The sequence below is a fragment of the Panthera onca genome, chromosome B1 (assembly GCF_046562875.1).
Source record: "Panthera onca isolate mPanOnc1 chromosome B1, mPanOnc1 haplotype 2, whole genome shotgun sequence".
Classification (NCBI taxonomy): Eukaryota; Metazoa; Chordata; class Mammalia; order Carnivora; family Felidae; genus Panthera; species Panthera onca.
In genome coordinates this window covers 115,310,749-115,336,405 of record NC_138342.1, presented here as the reverse complement: position 1 = coordinate 115,336,405, position 25,657 = coordinate 115,310,749, and positions in this window count along the sequence as shown.

Sequence of the window (25,657 nt, the reverse complement as noted above, 5' to 3'; positions counted from 1 at the left end):
CAATGGATAAAGAAGATATGTATATATATATATATATATATATATATATATATATATTGCGCTGTACATTAACTAACTAGAATTTAAATAAAAACTTGAAAAAGGAATATATATATATATATATATATATATATATATATATATATTTACACACATACACATACACAATAGAATATCACTTAGCCATAAAAAAGAATGATATCTTGACATTTGAAATGATGTGGATGGAGCTAGAGTGTATTATGCTAAGTGAAATAAGTCAGTCAGAGAAAGACGAATGTCATATGATTTCACTCATATGTGGAATTTAAGAAACAAAACAGATGAAGATAGCAGGGAGGAAAAAGGAAACCAAAAAACACAATCTTAATTATACAAAGCAAACTGAGGATTGTTAGAGGAGAGGTAGGCAGGGGGATGGGTGAAATGAGTGATGGGTGTTGTAAGTGATGAATCACTGAATTCTACACCTGAAACTAATATTGCACTGTATATTAACTAACTGGAATTTAAATAAAGACTTGAAAAAGGAAAAAGAAATAAAAATAATATTTTAAGTTACTTGTTTGAGTATCATTCAGAGCCACAGTGTACATGCTCAGTACAAGATGATGTTTCTACTACAAGTATTCTTGTAAGGCATTCCAGCCAGAAAGTGCTAGAAAGAAATATCTGAAATAGAAGTTCAAAACAGTGAAGTTGCCACACATTTTAGTTTACCATCTACCTAGTTTGGAGACTTATGGAGAAGAAATGTTTTTATCTTTCTACCTCTATTTACTCTCTTGTGAACGGGTTATTATAGAAATAGATTTTCTCAATGTAGAAAATAAGAATGAACTTATGGATTGAGTCTAGGAGTTTAATTATTACTGTGTGTGCAATCTTTGTGTCAAAGAAGAGAAACAAATTTGTACATGCAAGCTAGTATAATGATATCTTAAAGCAAAGAGCTATTTTCATAGCACATTACATAATAGACTAGGTGTGAAATTAGTTTTATGGTGAATGGATACCCTGAAGGTTGTTAGCTTTTCATTATGTACAGCTTTTTGTACACCAATGCATTAGCATTTCTTCTTATAGATAACAAAATTAATATATTTAAATGATTGAATAACTCTTAAAGTGCAGTCACCATCCCCTATGTTCCTAAATACTAATTCCACTTTTATCTTGCAACAGTAACTTAGAATTTTGCTTCAGGTTCAGCCACACATATACTTTGCATAATTTAAGAAATGAGGTAAAAATAGGAAAGACAGCATTTTCCAAGTATATATTGTGAGAAAAAAATAAACACATATAAAACTATATAGTTATAAACATTTTGTGGCTTGAGTCTAGTTAAGTTTTCAAAGAATCCAAAGATAGTGATAAAGTTGTGTGGGATCAAATCTAAACTGGGGTAACAAAAATGAATTAGGAACATCTGTATGAACAAATATAACAGCACACAACCGAGGGCACTGTGTGTTTTTCTTATTTTCTCCAAACTGAGCTATTAGCTTAGTGAATGACAATGGTAACCAAAAAAAAAAAAAAAAAAAAAAAAAAAGAATGGTAGGTTAAAAAAAATGTACTTTTCTTAGACATGGATCTTTTGAGGGCCATGGAGCTTAAGTTTGTTTGTTTGCTTGTTGACAAGAGGAACTGTGCAAAAATAAAATGTTTTTATTTCTTTTACAATTATATACATGTCAAAGAATTAATAAATTGTATCTGAAATTATCAGTATAGCCAATTTCCTTTTGTGGATTTTATAAACATTTATTTAGCTCATAGGTATGGAAATTAGGTTTTTTTTAAATCTTTATTTATTTTTGAGAGACCGTGAGAGACACAACATGAGCGGCGGAGGGGCAGAAACAGAGGGAGACACAGAATCTGAAACAGGCTCCAGGCTCTGAGTTGTCAGCACAAAACCTGACATGGGGCTCGAACTCATGAAACGTGAGATCATGACCTGAGCTGAAGTCTGCCACTTAACCGACTGAACCACCCAGGCACCCCCAAAATTAGGTATTTTCAATTCTGAATTACCCTGATAGCACTGAAAGATTCCACTATATTTATAAAAAAAAATTATCTTTAAAGCTATCCATTTATGTAGGAAAATTAACAAACTACCATTGGAAAGAAAAGGATCTGTAAAGAGACTGCTTTACACATGAAACATCATGAATATATATGCTATTGAAAAATATGGCATTAAATTAAATTCTGCTCTCATTTCTCCTGAATGTCATTCAGGTAGAATTTTCTCTGAATAAGTTACATACATGGTCAGGAAAAAAAATATATTTTTTTCTTAAGCAACCTTTCCATTATAAAACATAATCTCTACTGTCTTTTCAATGATCTTACAGGGAAATTTAAAAAATTTGGGGCAGTCAAAATATATTTTATCTCACCTCAGACAACCAGAGAATTATTCCAGTCCACTCTCAGATACCTCTGTTTTCAATCATTTAAAAACATTACTTATTATACTAGTTGGTACCAACCAAAAAACCTACATAGGAGGAATAACTAAGGTTTATTGAGTTCTTAATTTGTATCACTTACTGGGATAAGAATGCTAGGTGAATTGTCTAATTTTGTCATCAAATATTGGAAATACGTACTGTAAGTATTTTTATTTCATATATAAGGCAACTGAAGCTTAGCGAGGTTAAGTAACTTGCCAGAAATTACATGACCAGTATGTGGTAGAAAAAGATATGAAAGCTCTCACAGACTGTGTTACGCTGATATGAGTATAAAGTAAAAGTGGGGAGCCCAATCAAGAAGAAAGTAGTAAAGGAATAAAGAGGAAAGTGACTAAAAGAGGAAAAGAAAATCATTTACTTCTTTGAATAGGATTTTATCTCTACTTGAAATAATCCACTTTTTAATATTGCACAATTAAAGGATAAGAAGAAAAATACTTATAATATCCAAAAATATGTAAGAACACATTCAAGACGGTGAATTAAACTGGACATATAATACCAACTTTTCCTCATTCAGCTTGAGTGGAATGTTTTAATAACTCCCCAAAGCAGAAATTCACCAAAGTAATAGGTCAGAATTGCCATGAAATGTAAATTACAATCACAAGAATGATTTATCCCTATTTTAAAAATGTGGTACAGAATACTGGTATCGATACAGAACATGATCACTTTTTAACATGCTTTCTGCATTACCTATCAACAATAAACTACAGAAATAAGTGACCATGTGAAACTTGTGAAAAATATACATTTGCTATCATTTTTCTAAATCTTCTGTTTTATCAGTTAATTTAATGTAATTTAATTTAATTGCAAGCCACAGAAACAAGCTTTGTCCAATTAAAGGCAAAGGAGAGCCATTGGAAAGATAACAGGACACATCTTAAGAAAACAAGTCTTTAATAGAGGACCATTCATCTAAGTAGCAAGGCCTGGCAAATTCTTACTTTGAGTGCTTCTGGTAGAATTGATACTCCCTAGTTGGGAAGAGAGGGCAGGGATGGCTTTTGATTAAAGGTTCACAAGCACTGAGTATCATTAAGGAAGAAGTGTTTAGCCAAATGAAAATGAGTAACACTAAAGAAGGAAAGGTTAGTATATGTAATGCCCATATATAAATTAATCTATACCTCTATTCCTCTAATGGTAACAATAGTTACTTTTTTTAAAAAAAAGCTTCCCTACTTAAAACTAGCATAGCTAGTCTACTATTAGACTACTTACTAGTCTACTCATTCATTATATATTTGGCCAGGAGAAACACACCCTTAAAATGAATAGCAATGAAGGGGTGCCTGGGTGGCTCAGTCAGTTAAGCATCTGACTTTGGCTCTAGTCATGATCTCACAGTTTGTGAGTTCAAGCCCTGCGTCGGGCTCTGTGCTGACAGCTCAGAGGCTGGAGGCTCCTTCAGATTCTATGTCTCCCTCTCTCTCTGACCCTCCCCCCACTGCACTCTGTCTCTGTCTCTCAAAAATGAATAAACATTTAAAATTTTTTTAAAATGAATAGCAATGACGAATGTAGAAAAAAAAAACTTTTCAGTCAAATAACTGTATCTGCACATTTATTTCAAATAAATGTAAATGCATAATGAGAATTCCAATAATGTCTTATAATAAATATGGTATACAATAATTTAATTTCAGAGCCTTAAACCCTGAGATCCATCATTATTTGTATGAATTTGTTAGCACATATTTCACTATCATATCTATGGACACATATTGGGTGTAGACTAATTTTTTATTTTTTTCTCTAATATTCCCTTAATTTCTTTATATATGTCTTTTCATGATAAAAATATTTTAGAAATTAAAATTTCATATTTATGCATATTGCATATATACCTACATATGTATAGCATACATATTAAAATTGTGTGTGTGTATATATAATGGTAAGTATTCAATCAATTCACTAATAAAAGGGAATGTGATCAACTTGCATACAATATTCAATGAATGTATTATAAATTAGATTTTATGATGGCCAAAGCTAATGCCTAGGTTTCACTTAGACTACACCCTTATGAATATCAAATGAAAATATCAATATAAAAATCAATCACTTTTTCTTTGAAATATAATATTGAAAATTGCTATGACATATATTTTATAGTTACTGTAAGATGTACTTCTGTTTTAGAGAATAGTTGTTTAAAAACATTCAATAATATAACAAATTTCTTTAGAGGTCTGTTGAGTAAGAAAAAACTAAACTTGAAATTGTGTATCATTCCTACCTAAAGTCTTAGCAATAACATAAATTGTTTGGGTTGTAGTACATTTCAGGACCAAACAAATGATTAATATTCATTCAGAAGTTATTACCTCTGGGATGAAATATTTTAAATAATGTGAATTTCAGTTTTTATTTAATCATAAAAAACTTTAGGTAACAAGTTCCATATTGTTACTTTAGTTTAGCTTCTATTTTTATAAGAGAAGCAGTGTGAACAAAACACAAAGCTCAGATGCTGAAACAGTAAAACAACTATAAACTTTCTTTTATTAAGTGAGAATATTTATCTGAAATTAATACAATTCTGCTTCATGTACCTGGCATCCTTGGGAAATAAGCTATTTCACAAACATGAATTATCCAAATGACTGAAATTCTCCCGGTTGCTAACTGAAACTTTCATTATAACTGCTCTGTTAGAAACCTTTCAATAACTTATGACACACTTTTCCGACTCATTTTATACTAGAGTGAATATAATTTAGCTTTTTTTTGTTGATCCAATCAATCATTTTAAATACTATTCAATTATTCATCAAACATTTACTGAATGCCCACTAATTCAAAATCTGCTACGGACTGGGACTAAAAGGATGGATCTCAAACATTAATTGCCTACTGATAGCCAGTGGGAAGCTAAAGTGGTTTTGCTTTCTTTCATAAATGACCCCCTTACAAGGAAGGGTTTCGATTTTTCCTTCTGTTTTCCTCAAGTATTGGATAGTGGCTCTTGAATCTTAACACAAACAAAAACATGACCTTTTAAATTCCATGTTGCAATGCTTTCTTTCTGAGAACTGAACCTCTATCTTGACACGACATCTAGGATTCTTTTGCAGTTTCCATGACCACCTTGATTATAGAAACATTATTTAACAAATGTTGTCATGGAATAAAAATATTAAGAATGAGTATGGCGTGTAGATCTATTTTCCCTTCTCTTAGATATCACATTGACTTTTAATTTGAAGATTCCATATTTCTAAGGAATCTTCTGTCATATTACTGAAGCGAGTCATTATTCTTTACCATTCACCAAATCATAAGAGTATTCTTCATCTTATATATTGTATTAGACAGGGTCATTAAGCACTTGGCATTATGTCACGTCTCCTCATGAGCTTTTGTATAGTGGAAAGACCCTAAAGCTCAACAATTCCAAGACTCTCTTACAGCTAGTGCTAAGGTCAGGCTCAATTGCTTGTATAGACAAAGCTGTAAAGACATTCTTTGGCCTTTGTTTTGGTGGGTGTGTGTTTTTGTTTTTGTTTTTGTTTGTTTTGTTTTGTTTCCTGAAGTGGACACCCGGGTTCTGGCCTCTGATTTTTCTATTTGAGAGACAGGTAATTGTAACAGCAGTAACATCTTTGTTCTTCACAGTTACGACGATGGCTGACCATTTTTCCTATTCTAGACTACCTCATCTAAGGTGTTTTTTGACATTGGTATTCCATTGGCAGCACCTGATTCTTTACTGAATGAGTTTTACAACATGCTAGGAGAAACTTGTGAATGCCCAGCCTACACGTGTTTTTTCTAGTTCCTGTTAACGGTTTTGCTAACAATTAATTCATTTTCTGCTTAAAACCACTCTAGGTTTCTATTTCCTGTAGTGAATCCTGATTGACATTCATAAAATATCAGTTCTCTGAAGCAATATGATGAAAAAGATACAGAATGATACATGAGTGTTTTGGCAACCAGTTTCCTCCTAAATCTCGTAGGTTTATTTTATTTGTGCATTTATGTATTTTCTATTCTATAGTATTTGGTTCATTAATATGCTACAGATGGATAAAATAACTGGAATTGCAACTTTAGCTTAAGAGACTAGATACTAAAGAATAAAATAAAACACCGGAAAATATTCTCCTGGGAAAGGCTTAGCTTGTGGTACTGGTAGGTATAAGGGGTACAGAAATAAAATTTTGAAATACAGAGCGTAAAATTTCAGAATAACTTCCAATTCACCAGATGATTTAAATTCTGAGGGCTCAGGCCCTGTCTCCCTGTAAATTTAGAAAGCCTATTCTAGAAGAAGAGACAAGAAAATTCATGAATGTGGAGCCAATGACCATGACAGACTGGGAAAGAACTTTAGAAAATAAGAAAGAATTAGGTGGCAATAGGATGCTGATTAAAGACTGTGTTTGAAGTTCATATGGATTGAGCACATGCTTAAAAGTCTACGTAAAGTTTGCCATCTCTATTGCTAAAAAAACAAAAACAAAAACAAAAACAGAAACAAAAAAAACCCAGCTGTTTTATTCCCAGTTGAACTTGACCAAAACTGGTATCACATCAGTATCCTGGGTCTTTTAGTAATAGAAGCAGAGGTTAAATTCCTGACCCAATGAGAAGATTGAATTCACTGTACAAATAAATTGCAACCATAATAGACTCATCAAAATCTGTGCTAAATGTCCATAAAAATAAACTAGTTTGAAATTTAGAGAATAAAGAAACGCTTGCAAATTGATCAGAGATAATAACCTTCCTGGAAACCTAAAGAAATGGCTTTTTGTTGAGAAATCTAATGAGTTGGGCAGTTCTGAGTTCTTCCTGAGAACGGTCTCATCTTGGGCTTTTAAGCTAAGTCACCAGTTATAAGGACACTTATAGGAGTTTTGTTTTACTTTGTTTTTGCTTTTGTTTGCTTTTGGTCTCATTTAAGTTTTTCTTTCCTAGATGAAAGAAATTAGTTAAGTAGTCCACAACCTTTTGTTTCTTACTGTTATGCCATTATATAAATAACAGTAAAACACATAAGCAAATGTGTTATATGGTGGAAAATGTATATATGCGTAGAGAAGGCTAAATTTATATCTGTTGCAATGTTTAATTTCATATCAAATAATCCTCTCTGTTGAAATCATTTGAGCTTTCTGCTAGCAGGGACTTGTTTATTTATTTATTCTATTTTTTTTTTCACCTGTAAAAAGATTGATTAATTTGGGGATAAGTATACACCACGGTAATGTTGCCATCATTCAGGCCATAAATATATCCATCACCTCCCACGGTTTCCTCCTATCCCCAAGATGATGATGATAATGATGTATGGTAAGAATATTTAACATAAGACATACCTTCTAAAGCAATTTTAAGTATACAATTCTTAAGCAGGTCTTCGGTTAATACATTTGTATTGCAATATTCTTGTCAGAGACCCTTCTCTCACCAATTTCTTTTCCATCAAGCTTTCAATTAAAAGGCATAAATGAAGAAATCCTCCTTACAATTCTTTCTTGGGGAATAATATCTCATATGAGACTTTGAACACTATACTCCATAGTTCACACTGATTCATTTCTTTTACTTATAGTTCTTGTAAGTATCACTTGAAGCAGAGATTCAGTTTGAATTCAGAAAGATTACATTGAAAATGTATGCCTGGAAATAAAAGCACGGAGTTTAATTAAACTCATGGATTAGGGATGAGGATGAAGTTATTTAACAAATATGAATGTGTTACTGAATGTCTTTGAATTTGGTTCAATCAGTTAGCTTGTGTTCTGAGATGTTTTACTGTAATTGGTAATAGAAACTTGGAGGAAGCAATGTTAAAGTAGACACACAAAGGAGAAACAACCCAAAACAGACTCAGAAGCCAGTAGCCATCAATGCAGTTCAGAATGAAAGAAAAAAAAATGTACCTGTGGAAAATTAAATTAAAAAGAATGCTATTTTTCCGAGCGGGGAACAGAACATTCCCATTTTGCTCCAAGCTATGTATTAGTATGCAAAGAAGCTGGGGGAAATGTCTCATTTCAATGTCTTAGGATGCATCCACAGGTGAGGTGTAGATGGAGCATTGCCAAAAACCATTATGAAAGGATCCACATACACAGGAGATATTGAAGTGTAGATGATTGCTGACTCTTATGCAGGGGGCAAGAGAAAATGGAAGATATAGGGAAGCTCCAAACACAGTAAATACAATAGATTTTCACACTTAAGTATTTTTTGTTGTTAGTACGCAATTTTGATACTTACCTTTCTATGGGGAGACATTTGTAAAACGATTTTATAAATATTTAAACATCTATATGAATCTAAATTATATAACAATATTAGAGGCGTCTGGGTGGCTCAGTTGCTTGAGCGTCCAACTCATGGTTTCCTCTCAGATCACAATGCTGTAGTTCATGAGTTTGAGTCCTGCATTGGGCTCTGCATTGGCAGCACCAAGCCTGCTTGGGTTTGTCTATCTCTTTCTGCCCCTACCCTGCTTGCACACTCACTCTCTCTCTCTCTTTCTCTCTCTCTCTCTCTGTGTCTCTCTCAAAATAAATAAATAAGCATTAAAAAATAAATTCTAAAATGACATTGCAAATTAAATTATAAATCTTTTGTGGAAGTGCTCCCTACAAAGATTGAGCCTTTTCAAAAGTACCACACCATTATTAGCCAACATTTTCCTTTTAATTTGATAAACCTTATAAATTGTATTTCAGCAGAGACCATCGGGACCTATTGGAGGGAAAACAAATAACTAGCTTTTGAAACCTGTACAAATTATTTCCTGACTGTGTCCAAGAGCTGTTAAGATCTTGGATTCCTTATAATTCATATGCTGATATTATCTACCTTCAGACTAGCTTAAATCATGATGAAAATACAACCCAAATCTAGTGACATATACACAATGATATGAGGGTTGACTCTGAGAACAACTAGAGTCTTAAATCAGACCAGGTGTATATCCTTAGGCTTTGGATGCTTTTAATCATTATCAGCTTCAATGACATACAGAAAGCAGGGAGTCACTTCAACGTTAGGCTAAATATGCTGGCCCTGATGACATGGGGATCCTAAACATGGTTAAGTTACTATTTTATTTATAAAATCAATGTCATTTCATTTACCATTTAGAGTTTTCCAGATGGAGTTAGATTTTGTAGAGAATCTTCTGTTTACACATTTTCTAAAAAAATAGTGGATTTTCTTGCACCTATCTTTATGAGATTGGTGTCCTATCATTGGATAGGAAAAATAAAAATCTTTTCAGCCATTAAAAACATTTATGACAAATATTTATTGACCCGGACTTACTTATAAAGAATGGAACTGACCATTTCAACCAAGTTTTTAATTTTTATGCCTCTCTGATAATTAAAAGAAAATGCTGTCAATACATATTCAAATAGCCACATTTTACATGTATTCAGATATACTTTAAGCTATATCATTTGTTATAAATAAATAATACTGCATAATAAATAAGTGAACTGGAAGACAAAAGTACCTTCTTTGTCATCAGGTTAATTAAGCATGGTGTGTGTGTGTGTGTGTGTGTCCATTAAACATGCAATAATTGCATGAATTTTCCATGCTAATCACAGACTTTTCTACTAAGGGGCTTATAGTTTAGTAAAGGCAGCAGGTAAATAAATGGAACATTTTATGGGAATGAGGCAAAAGCTATGATAAGGGGAAATGTAGGAAATACTTCCTACAGGAAAATCTGACTGGGGTTATAATAGTTATGTTGAACACTCAAGGGCAAGCGTACAAGTAAGGTTGCTAGCGAGGGGTTTTTGAACAAGCAGCAGCTTTTAAAAAGCCTTCTCAAATAACATTTTTAATGACGATAGACTAATAGCAGCTTTATTTTTAAGAAAGGGGATAAAAAGTACGCTTTTAACATAAGAGCAAGCTATTAATAGCCTAGAGCTTAATTTTCTTTTTTACATTAATTTATGACATGGATGTTTTCTTTTTGATTTCTCCCATTAACATGCTAGAGATTTTAAGTTCCTCGCTAGGTTTAGCAAACCATTTTCAAAGCTTGCATTCTGTTTTGTAGCTTTGTACATCAACACAGTAACAAGAATTGAATCATTCTGAAAGCCGTTTTTTGTTTTTTTTTTTTTCTGTTTGTTTCATTCTGCTGGATCAAATAATAACTAGATATAAGCTTTGTTATTGTTTTGCTAACGTTATTGTTCAAATATATTATTCATGTGATTTGAGTCAGATTTATTGCGGTTGGGTATTTTATACTTTATCCTCTGGTGTAAGCACTTCATAACATTTTTTGTTTGTTTCACACACCTATGTTTGCACATAATGATGGTGATTTTATAATCTGCCATTCAAACCAATACATTCTGGGGAGGAAGAAAAGGGCAGTATGAATAATTGACTGTGATGCCAGATATAATCTTTGAGTGGCATGGATGAATTTATAGCACCCTATATCACAACTTTAAGCAATACTCTAAATATTTAACCCTCATTTTATCTAGAATTTAATCTGTTTTTACTTTTTTTTAACGTTTATTTATTTTTGAGACAGAGAGAGACAGAGCATGTCTGGAGGAAGGTCACAGAGAGAGAGGGAGACACAATCTGAAAAAGGCTCCAGGAGCTGAGCTGTCAGCACAGAGCGTAGCGGGGCCCAAACTCACGTACCAGGAGATCATGACCTGAGCCGAAGTCGGACGCTTAACCGACTGAGCCACCCAGGCGCCTCTATTTTTAATCTTTTTTAAAAAGGTATGATTATGCTACTACTTGGTTAAATGATTGTTTTTAAATTCATATTGATCGAGTTAGATTTTATTTTTATTCTGTTAAGAATGCTCATAAATAAGAAAAAGAGAATTGTATACATATATACAATTATTATGGTCCAATAATCTAAAGTGGTAAAACCAAATCTTTTGGAGTTTATTTGACCGTCAGAGAGTATGTTTTGTATGTTAACTGATATATGAATCTCACCTCCAATAGTGTTTAGCATTGTGCTCCTGAAAAAGTGTTTAAACTTCAAGATGCTAAACTTCTTTATTTGTAAAATAAGGATATCAAAGCCTACCCTGCTAAGTTTCTGCGAGGATTAAATGAAATATCATAAAATATAAAACAATTTGCATGGTACTTTGTACATTATAGAAGTGTTGTGTATATTACTTTATTTTCTTCTAATCATAAATATTAAATTGACAGATTTCAAGTTTGATATATTGATAAATTGCATGACATAATTTTGCTTTATGTTTCACATTATTTTCATATAGATATTTTATAAATCTGTACAAAATAACAATTTCTATTTCTACAATTTTGAAAGCTATCTAAAGTTGTTATTCACTTGTTCTGGTTTTCATGTTGATTCTTGAACTCCAAGGTCAAATGCTTTCGTATTTTCATTTGTCAACTTTAGACAACTTAGGCAAATGTATTTTATCCTTTGAATCTCCACACAAATTTCTATCTTAAGAGTATGTAGACTCTTCTGTAGAATAATATAAGACCTTAATTAAAAAAAAATATAGGATTAATATTTAGAGTTTGCTTTTAAAAGGAATCAATTTTCTTTTCAGGAAACTTATAGGGGAGAAATCATATACACCTCAAAACCAGTGTAAATGTGTTATTCTTCAGTGACTACAATACTTAATTTGCAAAGAATTTTTTAAAAATAGAATCTGGATTATATAGTTGATCAAGGTGAAGAGATGGCCACAAACAACTTTAAAGTGGTAATATTCTGTTCTTTATCAAAAGTTAAGAACAAATCTTTGATTATAATTCTCCTTCTATTCAATGTAAAGAAATAAAGTCTGTCTGTTATCAAATTTACTGGATGCATTTCTTATGTATGCTTACCTAAAATGAAACTTATATTTCTAAAAATTAAAGTTTTGTATAGTGTATCTCAGATAAATGTGAACAATTATAAAATTTGGTTCCCATAGGAGAATGACAATTTATAAATTATACTTATTTAGATGTAAATGACATTAACAATGAAATTATTGATCATCATTATCATTTTGTTTAATTTTTTAATGTTTATTTTTGAGAGAGACAGAGAGACAGAGAGACAGAACATGTGCGGGGGAGGGGCAGAGAGAGAGGCAGACACAGAATCCAAAGCAGGTTCCAGGCTCTGAGCTGTCAGCACAGAGCCTGACTCGGGGCTCGAACCAATGAGCTGTGAGATCATGACCTGAACTGAATTCGGATGCTCAACCAACTGAGCCACCCAGGTGCTCCTCATCATTATCATTATTATGATAAGGTTAGCTAAAGTAAACTGCTAGTCTTCAGTGTAAAAACCAAATCCAGTATTGTTATTTTTGTCACTGAGAATATATTGCTTCTCTTTATAATTGTTTAAGAAAAGAGCGTTTCTGAACATTTCTGATCCTAAAACATAGAATTTTTTTATTTGCTTTATTCTTTGAAACCTCTAGACATTTTATATTTTTGCATGACTATCATCTAATCCCTCTGTCTTTCTTCTCCTCTCATTAGACACATTCTTATGAACGTGTTCATAAATATGAACGTGTTCTTATAAATAAGACATGTCTTATTTATGTAGTGATGTTGCATATGGTTCATCATTCAATAAGAAATTAATTTTTATGCTATTTTCTATAACTGATATTTTGTTTCCTTTTCCATTGAGATATCTGTTTACAGACTCAGAGACAGAATTTCCAGGAACCTCCAGGCTAGTTCTCCAGTTAGCTCTTATTTTTGATTGGGGAGAGCTGAGGTGATTTAAGAAGTATGGTGGACAAAGGATGTGAGGTGGTGACAGATTTAGGACAATGTTTAGATGTGAGGAGAAGTAATCTGGAGAAGAAAACATCTGAAGAACTTCTTATATGATTGCAAAGTGAATAGGATTTTTCAGATCATGCAAGTAAGAGGTACATATGTTTTCATACTCAAGACAATCAAGGACTTGGCAAGATCTCCACAGAGAAGGGCTTTATATGCATACAGGGAAGCCAGACAACATGCCAGGTACCTCAACTTGGACCAGTATTCTCTTGTGTAAGTCTGGTATTAAACTCAAAAGCATCCACTGTCAATGGGGCAAGAAGCACAGGATACGGGGCCAACTTCTTGAGTGTACAACTGGGATGATTGTACAAGACCCAGCTCTCGGAGGGGCATCATGTTGGGTTTAATGTTATGATGCTGCTATCTTGATTTTTTTCAGAGTTCTGGGGGAATTTATTGAGAGTGTCTTTCATGTACCAAAAGGGTGCACCATTGCAGGTGTCACGGCTGGTGGTCCCTTTATTTCCACTAGCTGGTGGCCAGACTGCAACAACCGCCATAACAGCAATGAAATCACCATTATAAACTCACAAGATTTTAAATTTCTATCCACCATATTCACATCCCTGGTTTCAGTTTAAAGCTTTTCATATGTCTTCTTCACCAGGTCAGCAAATTCATCAATTATCTTATTTTGTTCATCCAGCACATTAACAATTTCCTGCCCCATTTGTTTATGGTGATTTTTGATAAAGGAAAGGACCTCAAGGCCTGCATCCTGTTCTTAGATAATTTTCTGGTGCCGTTGGAGGATTTCATCAAAACCCAAGCCTCTAGTTCTCCCTGGCTCCTCAAGGAGTCAAAGATTGGGTACTTCTCCCTTAGCTTCTTCAGTCATCAGAGTGTATCTCCTTCATAAGGATTTCATTGTGGAGTGCCCTCAGCAATGTCTAGGACAACTGGAGAAGTAGAATCCTATGTGGAGAACCAAAGGCCAGGTGCCATGACACTCTTCGACTGTGCATTTGATGCTTTCTGCTAGCAGCAGAAGACTACAGTGGTCCATGAAGCTCACACCCCACAGTTTGCAGGCACAGGAGACATCTGGGGTTTGGTCATATTATCTCCTTATTGATCTGGGCTGTTAAATGGGTCTGTTCATTTGGTAAAAAGTTACTGAGTTTTCTGTATTTCTGTCTTCGATGAAAAACAGTTACTGAAAAAGGCTATACTCTCTCTTAAAAAGAGATTAAGAAAAGCTTTATGGAAGTATGGAGGAAAAAGTGTACTCTAGGCTTTAGCCGTGTCAAGAAAGGGGTCACTCAAGTAGTCTCTGAAGCTGGGTAGGAGTTATGGGTAAAGATCAAGTGGTAGAATAATCCAGGTGGCAGGAATAGCGTGAAGAAATGAGAAAGAGGGTAGAGAATGGCAAAATGTTTGGTGTGGCTTCAAGGCTTCAGGGTCAGGAATTGATAGATTAACAGAGGAAAGACAACCATCTTGAATTTTTAATCATTTTATTATTGAACTTGTATAATTGACATCTGAAGAGACAATGAAGCATGTTCATTGCCATCCTGTTCACATACGGCATTAGCAATGTCCTGTGAGCACAGACTTCCAGTGAACCCTCAGTGTGTGGGAGCTCAAGCAAGTCTCAGCAAATACAAGGGGAAGAAGCAACTTAGGTAGATGACTAAATGAATGGGTGACAACAAATTAGAGACTGCACATTTTCTTTGAACCAGAATTTTCTTTGCACACAGAAAGAAGTCAGTAGTGTTCTTTGAAACACCTAAGGAATGTTATTATATTAGTTTTAGCTGTGGAAACCAACTAACTAGCTCTACTAACTACCCTATTGAGTTGAAAGTGAAGTGAAAAAGAAAGATAGTCCCACTCATAGATTCTTTTACTTTTGGTCATTTATTTCTGTTCAGTAGCAGGGTATGTAAAGCATGTAGGTAGAATATGCATGCATCAAGGAGTGAAGTATAAACAGTTGAGTTAATTTTGTGCAGTGTTTCCACTCTTCTGGTAAGAACAAAATACATATGCATGTCCTGGCTACAAAATACAAATTGTGTAATTTCAGTGATTCTGCATATGAGTTCAATGCTCCTATTTTTGCATTTAAAACTGGCATTTCACCATAACAAAGACAAACAGTAAAATTCATGAAGAAAATTTTAAATTTAAAGTTTTCTTTTTTAGAACATTAATTAACAATAATGATAAAAAGTGACAAGTCAAGAGAGAGATGGTGGAACAAAAAAACAAAAAACACTTTTTTTATATAACATCACTTTAACAATATATTTTTTTTTACCTTTTGAACAAGGATCTCCACATATGCTCTGGCACTGGGTCCAGCAGATTATGTAGCCCTGCGGACCTGGACACTAAGCATATCACTATCACCCACTGGACTTAGAAATTTGGGAATCTGTAAATTCCTCAGAATAAACTCAAGGTACTGGGGGCAGAGGAGCTTAACACTACTTGCTGAAATTTTATTTCCTTCTAACTAGGTATGACTGGATCGTAAGGTAGGCTTCATATAATGTTGTGGAGAAATATTTGTTCTAAGCACCTGTGGTATTATGTATTTTTCCAGAGTAGCCTTTAAGCTCCTCGAATGTTAAAATGATACTTCTCTCCTCTTAAACTATGTATCAAAGCATGTCCCTGCTCTAGGCATATGCCCTGGGAACCCCTTTCCATTTGTGGTGTGACCTTGTTAACAGATGTTCTCACTAGTGCTTTGTCTGTGCTTGTGAAGAAAGGAGTGCCCAGGAATATACATCTTCCATGGAAAGAACCTAACCAATGATGAGGGCATTAACACTCTTACCACCTTTGCAACTGCTTGAGATAACTATAGTTATTATCTACCTACCTCCAGGGATTCCCTATGGAAGTGAGCCAAAATTACTCTTTGTGATGTTTCTGATCTCACATACATGGTTGGCTATTTTTCTTTTCCTGCCTCTCTTTCACTTTCTACTGCTTGCTTCTGGAAAACATCCTACTAAATTCCTTTTACACACATCCTTGTCTCAGAGTCTGCTTACGAGGAAACTCAAGACTCTCAGAAAAATTAGACTATTTAACAAGCGTAGAAAGCAAGTTATAAATGTTTATTGAATTCAGTTGAGAACAGTGTGTGTATAGACAGGTAGAATTCTGTCTATGTTTAAATTTATCACTATAAGTTTTCCTATGAACACCCATGAGTATGATGGAATCTAAACATTTAAGTGGCTCATTTTATGTTAGGGTTTGTTAGAAATGTGCTGGCTGAATTAACAAAATAAATAGGTATTATTTTCAGTTATTCCACATCCCATACACATATCTTTAATTTTTATGTTATGAGTGAGGAGAAATTATACTTTGTATAATTCTGAAGAAAATGTAGGCATTAAATGATTCAAAGGCTCTATATATTTAGTCACGTTTAGCTATAAATAGAAATATTTAACATTCATCTTCCATCTTTAACAGTTTCTTCCTTTTAAAATATTCATATTATGTAATATGACTTGTAGCGTCTTTGAAGAGATGAAAAGAGAATTGATATAAACAAGTTTTATGAACATTTGTGACAGAAAATGAGTTTGGTCATAAAGAAGGAAAAATATGAGAACAATTAACTGAAATTATTTTAAAAAAACAAAAATTAACAAGTGGGACTACATCAAACTAAAAAAATTTCTGTACAGCAAAGGAAATAATCAAGAAAATGAAAAGGCATCCTACTGAATGGGAGAAAATATTTGCAAATCATATATTTGATAAGGGCTAATATCCAAAGTATATAAAGTACTCATACATTTCAATAGCAAAAAAAAAAAAAAACCAAAAAAACAAAACAAAACAAAACAAAACAAAAAAAACAATCCAATTAAAAAATGAGAGGAAATCTGAATAGACATTTTACCAAAAAAGATATACAGATTGTGAACAGGTACATCAAAGATGCTCTCAAAGTCACTATTGTCAGGAAAATGCAAATCAAAACCACAATGAGCTATCACCTCACAACTGTTAAAACGGCAGTTATGAAAAAGATAAGAGTAAGTATTGGTGAGGATGTGGGGAAAAGGGAACTCTCGTTCACTGATGGTGTGAGTGTAAGTTGGTACAGTCCTGTGGAAAATGGTATGGAGGGACGTTCCTCAAAAATTGAAAATAGAACTGTCAAATGATTCAGCAATTCCACTTCTGGGCATTTATGCAAAGAAAATAAAAACACTAACTTGAAAAGATGTATATAACCCATGTTAATTGCAGCTTATTTATAATAGTCAAGATATGGAAACAATGTAATGCCCGTTAATGGAATAATGATAAAGAAATTGTGGTATAGATATACACTGGAATATTAATCAGCCATAGAAAAGAATAAAACCCTGCCATGTGACTGCATGGATGGACCTTGAGAGCATTATGCTAAGTGAAACAAGTCAGGTAGAGAAAGATAAATACCTTATGATCTCTTTTTTAAGTGGAATCTAAGAAAACATGTATATATATATATATATACAGGTTGAGAACCAAGCTCATAGATCTTGGTGGTTGCCAGAGGCAAGGAGTGGCGGTGGGAGAAATGAATGTATTATTTTTGTTTTTGTTTAGTATAAACAAATAAATACAAAGAAAAAAATAATCAGTATTAGAATTACTTGACCCTGGAGGTGTATTTAATTATATCTATTCAATTATATATATATTATATATTATATATGTAATATATGATTTGTATTATGGATAGTATATTATGTAACATAGATATTGTATAGCATATGTGCATTATGCATGTATAATATGTATAATGTAATAATATATATTATGCATATACAAGTTATATATTCAATTGTATATGTATAAATATAAATATATATGTATTTTTTGTATATATATTTTTGTATATATGTTTGTATTATATTATGTGTATAAATTGTATATGTATATATTTGTATAAATTTGTATAAATTGTATATGTATATAATTGAGAGGAGGGAAATAAAAGAATTGAGAGACCACTTAAGCACTTATTTTTTTTTAAATCCATCACAAAACTCTACTTTTATATGTGTTTCTCCATATTTTCCCTATATCAGATGATATAGAAACATGAAATGCGATTACAGAAACACTTTTTATAAAGCATTTTCATGGTAAAATATTTTGAAATATTTTATATATATATAATAAACATATATATATATATATATACACACACACATACATACATACACACACACACACACACACACATATATATATATATATATATATATATATATATTTCCTTTACCAATATCAGGTCATCTTTCTATTTTTTTACTTTAAACTTAGGTGTAGTCAAGTTAATAAAACTGGTTTAATTAGTAAATTAAGAGCTATTGGAGGCATTGTTTTATTTAGCTTTTGAAGTCATCCCAGTGATATGTGGAATAGTGATAGTTAACATTTTCACTTAACAAATTTTTATTAAGTATTTTTATTAAGTTTTATTAAGTATACAATATGTTCCAGGAGTTGCTCTAAAGAATAATGAGTAATTTTTCTGAATAATGAGAAGTGAAAAGAACGGTTTCAAAAATAGTATGATTGGTGAGGGGCTATGCAATTCTCCCTAATCCCAAATGTTTTATCTAATCTATAATAAAAACTAATTATATTTTATTCCCGTGGCTCTAACTCTTCCTAGTTTTTAGGAGTCGTTACTTAAACTACTATAATTCCTTTAAAAGATAAAATGTAAAGCATATATCAGTGAGTATAATGCAGCGTTCATTCAGGACAAGAAGGCAAAAAAGGTCACTCAGAGATAATTGGGATTACAAGGGAGGTAATCGGTACTGCAGGTAAATTTGTCAATTTGCCATTTGGCCTGTGAGCAGCCCGTTCTTTTTCAAGGTGATGAAGTGTGTTTCTGTGTGTGTGTATACGTGTAAGGTGAGGTAACTTTATCTTTTCAACTCTAACTTAAAATACATATTTTATAGATGTCAATTTTGTTGATGTCAATTCTCTTTATCACTTATTGATAAGCAATTTAGAAGTTAAGAATACTAAATGATAATCTTAATACTAAGTAACACATATTATCTTTTCCACATAGAGCTTACTGTTTTTACCAATCTGTGAAGCATACCTTATAGTTCTCTGATAAGTAATATGGTTAGTAAACAAGTAAAAATATGAAAAGATGACCTTTAAGAACTTTCAGCAGCTTTAATTCAATGGCAGTACAATTTATTTAACCTTTTAGAAAGTACTCATTTTTGACACTGACTTTACTTTTCAAAGTTATATAATCAGTATGTTAGAAAATGTAGTTTATTCATAAGCTCGTCTATATAGTGCAAGATTTAAGTTATAGTTTGTTTAAATTTCTAGAATAAATTATAGTTTATGTACATAATTTTTATTTAAATTATATTAATACAGTTATATCATATATCCAATGACTATATTACTGGTTATACATGTGCATATGTAAAATACATATATGATATTTTATGTTATATATTATGCATATATTCTTATTGTATATATATGATATGTAGCATAAAATACATACAGTAAAAATATGTAAGCATATAAATATCTAAAATATAAAATATGTGTATAAGTAGGAAAAGAATATATATATATGTATATTTATAGCTCTCTCAACTTTTTTCTTGTTGAAGAAAAGATATTGAAAAAAATATTCCTGTTTCTCCCTTAGAGTTGAACCCTCAAGGTCAAAAACTGTCTAATTTCATGTTCATTTCCACAACCTAACACAATATCTGCTTAAATTAGGAATTTCATAAATGTTCATACAATGAATACAATTTGAAACAAGTCACACCGATTGCCCCATATGTTCTTATGTGAAAAGTGAGGAGAGCAGTGATTTGAAGTGGCTGAGATCAGAATGACAAAGATTTTAACAATTCATAGTAAAAGAGCTGAGGGCAGTGAATATCAAGTTTAGAAAATAATGGCACATTTGCAGTATTACTCAAGCCTATTTAGAACGTGTTGTACCTCAGAGAAGCAAGTTGCATGTTAACGTTATTATATATGTTTGTATGTCTATATATAGTCATCTTTATATAGTCCAAATAAAGATCTCATATTCAGATATTTAGACAATATATGAGTGGCAATTTGATACATAGCTAAAATATTTTTCAATTTGGATTTTATTTTAAAAATCAAGATATTTTAGAAATTTCTTTAGATATTGTGTCTCTATCTTTTAGTAGTTACTTTGATGTGCTTAGATGATCCATATTTTTGCTTCCACTCTATAAAGTTTTTTTCTCATATTTAATATAATTAAAATATTTCAGAGATAGTATAAGTGTGGCAGGAGATATCTTCTCCTTAACTTCCCCCATAATTTTAATGTATATCTTAAATTATTGCAATTTTATAATAAGTATCCTAATTAAAATAGTTGCATTTTACCTGATTTATTATACTCCAGAATTATTGCTTGTAGTAAAGATGACTGAGATCTTTGGTTCATACGACGACTTTTATTGCTATATTTTTCTTACTTGTACTTTAAGCTTATCATTAATTGGTTTTGAACACCTTCACTATTTGGGAAAAAACTGGCTATTGATTTTTTAATGCATAAAATTGATATTGCATTCATAGGAGGGGAAGGGAAAAGGTGAGTCTTAAAACCTACAGACTCTAATAAAAATGTCCGATGATAGCTTCTCCTTATTATAGGATGATTAAACTCAGCACTTTAGAACAATGTGTTATTCTCCTTCTTTATTATCCTAGGAACTATTTTAAAAAAATAAGTGTCATCAATTTTTAAAATTATTCCAAAATACATGGAAGGAATCCTACTGGTAATATTATTCCTACTATTTCAAATACTATTATTTTCAATAATCAAATAATTATCAATGGGCTATTTCTGTTATTACATTTACTATTTCTTAAATATGAATTTAAAGAGAGTAATTTTAAAAGAACAAGATTGGAAATTATTGGAGAATGTCCCACTAGAGAAATGAAATATTTTAAAAATGTAGGCAGTGTATACATCCCTTTTCTCCTCATACTGAGCAAATGGACCGTTCTGGTTTGACCTTTACCATCACCCAATGTTTACCTGGCATTTGAGATATTAATTGGATTCAACAGAATTTGCTCATTACCTGAGTAGACTTTGGATAGTTAAAAAATATGCATTTGGGTTTAGGCCTGTTCAATCTAAACAATATTGTGGGTAGGATTTTGTTTAATAAGCATCTTGTTTAAATTTTTCATGGATTTATCTTACAGTATAGCCATTATTTTTTCCTAGTCAATTCACTCTTCTCTTTTTTTTAAAAAAAATTTTTTTAATGTTTATTTCTGAGACAAAGAGAGACAGAGCATGAGTGGGAGAGGGGCAGAGAGAGAGGGAGACACAGAATCCGAAGCAGGCTCCAGGCTCTGAGCTGTCAGCACAGAGCCCGATGTGGGGCTGGAGCTCACAAACTGTGAGATCATGACCTGAGCTGAAGTCGGACGCTCAACCGACTGAGCCACCCAGGAGCCCCAACTCTTCTCTTAAAGTTATATTGTCTCCATGCTACCCAATGTCCAGGGGCTCTAGGAATCCTGCAGAAGAAACTCCATGTCAAATCCCGCTTCTTCTCATAAGTTCTTGCTATTTCTCTCCTTTTTCCAAAGGAAAGTGTACAAACACTGAAGAGGCAGGCACTAATTATGGGTCTGATTATATAATGAGAAATTAGGAACTAAAGTGAAACAAAGAGACAAAGTAAATCCGTTACTGCATACAAATACACACACACACACACACACACACACACACACAGGTGCACAACCAGCAAGTTCGGAGTAGGCATGGTTATGTTTTCAGGAAAAATACCCAATAAGATCTACAATTAGCAAACCAGGGACGGAAACTAGTATATTACATCAGAATTCTATTTATTTTAAACCATGCAATGATGCATATAAATGAAATTACATCATCTTCATTTTCTGAACATAAAACAATGCATTAAAACATGTTTTGTTAATCACGTAGGTTTACTCTTTCAGTGATGAAACACTGATCAGAAACACTGAAATAATTGTAGAAGTAATTCTATAGTGGTTATTAAGTAATATTAAAATGAAGTTATATCTGCCCACATTTTATCCTGATTCAATCATCATTTATTCAATCATAAATTTGCATGTCAAACAATTATTGGTTGAAAGCCTATTATGTATCAAGAAGTGTATGTTAAGTGTTATGCTTGCATAGAGAGAAAAAAAGATGTACTCTTTTTTAAGTCTAGTGCAGGTAAACACACACACATATACAGACAGAAAGGGACATAAATATTAAACAAAGCATTAAGCACATACACAAATACACATAGGTGTATGTATAAATGCATTTAGGTAGAAAACACTCAAGAAAGCCACTTTGAAGAAGTGACATTTAAGCTGAGAATCAAAGAACAAGGAGAACTCAGCCAGACACAGATCTGGGATTTGAAGAGAGAGCTAGTCTACTTGTTATCTCAGAGAAACTGTAAAATTATAATACTCACAAGTTTCAAGTGTTGGAAACCATTTGAGGCAACTATACCAATCTTTTTCCAAATGAATGAAGACATTATTAAAGAAAATAGTGCTCATCAATGCTGTCAGAATAATATTAGAAACCCTAGCTTTATGTCAAGTATAAATCAATCCTTTCAACACATATGTCTTCCAAAAATCTCCAAGGCAACACAAATCCATCAAAAGTAGTAGTGCCAGGGAATGCCTGGAGGGCAGCCATTTTATTCTGTAGGTTTAAAGAAGAAACTGCAAGTGTGTATGAGAAGTCTGACTTACTCAGCATTGACAAAATGAGACCAAAAGAAGTTGGGCATCTTCATGCTGTATTTCAGATGACTAAATTCCTCTGGCTTCAAGCTCTTAGTAGGTTTAACCAGATGTGTCACTGCTCTCAGAGCCTGCTGTTCCTGGCGGACATTTGATTGCTGCTGCAGATGTTCAGTTTTGCTGGTTCTGTCCACCATTCACACCGGGTATCTCAAACTCTGGATTATTTCATCCTAATGACTGTGAATTCTTTGTTCATTTGAATCTCAGGCAGTTAATTCATTGGCTTAAATAGTGTCTCCATTTTATTTGTGAATCAAAGGCAGCTTGAGGAGATGAAGAAGACAAAAATATACAAATAAAGTGTAAGAAAGAACTATGAGTTTACAATCATGAAATATTAGTGCTGGAGAAAATTGTGAAACGTTCTAAGGGAAGTATTATTTCAACATGCAGTGTCTCATGCCAGATTAGCCAAGATGTTAGCTAGGAGAAACAAGATTAAACCAAGATTTTTTCAGTGGCAGTTTTGGGAAGGTTGCACCCCAGAGACACCATTATCTGACTCAAAGGTTAACAGATTATGGTCTGTGGACCAGAGTCACTCTTCTGCCTTTGTTTGTAGTGCAGTTTTATTGGAGCACACTCATACCTATAACTTTTTACCTATATTCTAAGGTTCTTTTCCAACAGCACTTTAAGTAATTATGGCAGAGACTGCGTGGCCTGCAAAGCCTAAAACATTTACTGATTTTCCTTTACAGAAGAAGTTAGCTGACTCCGCATCTAACCCATAATTATTATATAAATAATTGTGCTCAACTTCAACTTTCCCAAAGATACTTTGAAATATGTTGTTGTCATGGTAATTATCTTGGGTTTTGATGATTATCATAAAACTACAAACTGTCATGGTTGGAAAGGGCTATGTAGGACATTTAATTCAACTCCCACTGAATGAAAAATGCCTTTTATTTCAGTTCTGACAGATGCCAATTTAAGTTTTGCTTAAATAACTCTACTGAAGGGAATTAGAGTACCTGCTAGAGCAGTATACTGCATGGATGGACAACACTATTTGTTGGAGTAAACTCCCATGTTTTCAATCATATCTGATATTTGTAAACTTTATTGATTATAGTCCAGTCTGCACACACATCAGAGAACAAATAACAGCCTCCACACACCAGCCTTTCAAGGGATTTCACATTCTTATGTGCTAAGTCACATTCATGCTTCTATTTTCTAAGAAAACACATTCCGTTCATTCATTCAGATCACATTAGCACTCTGGTAGTGGTCCCTGGATGCTATCTTAATGGGTGAGATACGTATTTTATTTTATTTATTTTATTTTATTTTAATTATTTTTTTAATGTTTATTCTTGAGGGAGAGAGAGAGAGAGAGAGAGAAAGTGTGTGTGTGAATGGGGGAGGGGCAGAGAGAAAGGGAGACACAGAATCCAAAGCCAGCTTTAGGCTCTGAGCTTTCAGGACAGAGCCCGACTAGGGGCTCGAACTCAGGAGTCGTGAGATCATAACCTGAGCTGAAGTCAGACACTTAACCAACTGAGCCACCCAGGCGCCCCTATGAGATATGTATTTTAAATGTAGCACCCGGAATTTGAAAAATCCCAGCTTTGTACAATGTATATACCCTTTCAATAATATTCAACAAATTCCTTAATATCTATGTATTATGATTATTAGAACACATGTCACATGGTGGTATTGTAGAAATAAAGTAAGTTAGTATCTTCTATGCTAAGTACACTGGCATAAACATAGTAGCCATTCAGCCAGTGATATTCTTTCTCTAGCATTTCCCTTTCTTTTAAGAATTGTTTTGCATATGAAAAAAAAAAAAAATAGGGCATTTGCCTTATTGCAAAGTACTTCATATTCTGTTAGGGAAAATTAGTACCTAACCCAAATAACTGCAGTGCAACAAAATAACGTTCCCCATTATAGGGTCCTAGAAAATAGAGTAAATATGTTTTAAATAGATGAAGAATTCAGATGAGTTTTATGGAATGTCTTAGATTTAATAATCTATGCTCTTTTTTACATTCCCAAAGTAGGTAGCTTAAAAATTCATTTTGTAAAATATTTCAGAAGAAAAAAACCAGCTTTTTATGCCTTGTTCAATAAATATTGTGTTGTTTCTGGGATCTAATGAAAATTGTATATTATAATCATTTGTTTGATGACAGTGTAAGCGCAGCTTAAGACGTAGAATGGCTTTTTGATGTGGCTTCCAGCAGTTTGTGAACTCATTCTTACTATAATTAAATACCTTTTAAAGTGATAATAGCTCCTTCAGATTATAGTTATTCTTTAGACCAGCAGAGTTATTTGCTCGGTATCCTGTATCTTCAAAAGCTAATGAATTTTTCAAACATATTAAACATATTCTAAGAGTTATGTTCTACAGTGAAAGAAATGGCCCCAGTGGCAAATCACTTCTTCTTATTTAACAATTACCATTTCCTCAGTTCAGTTTATTTTTTTTTCTTTTG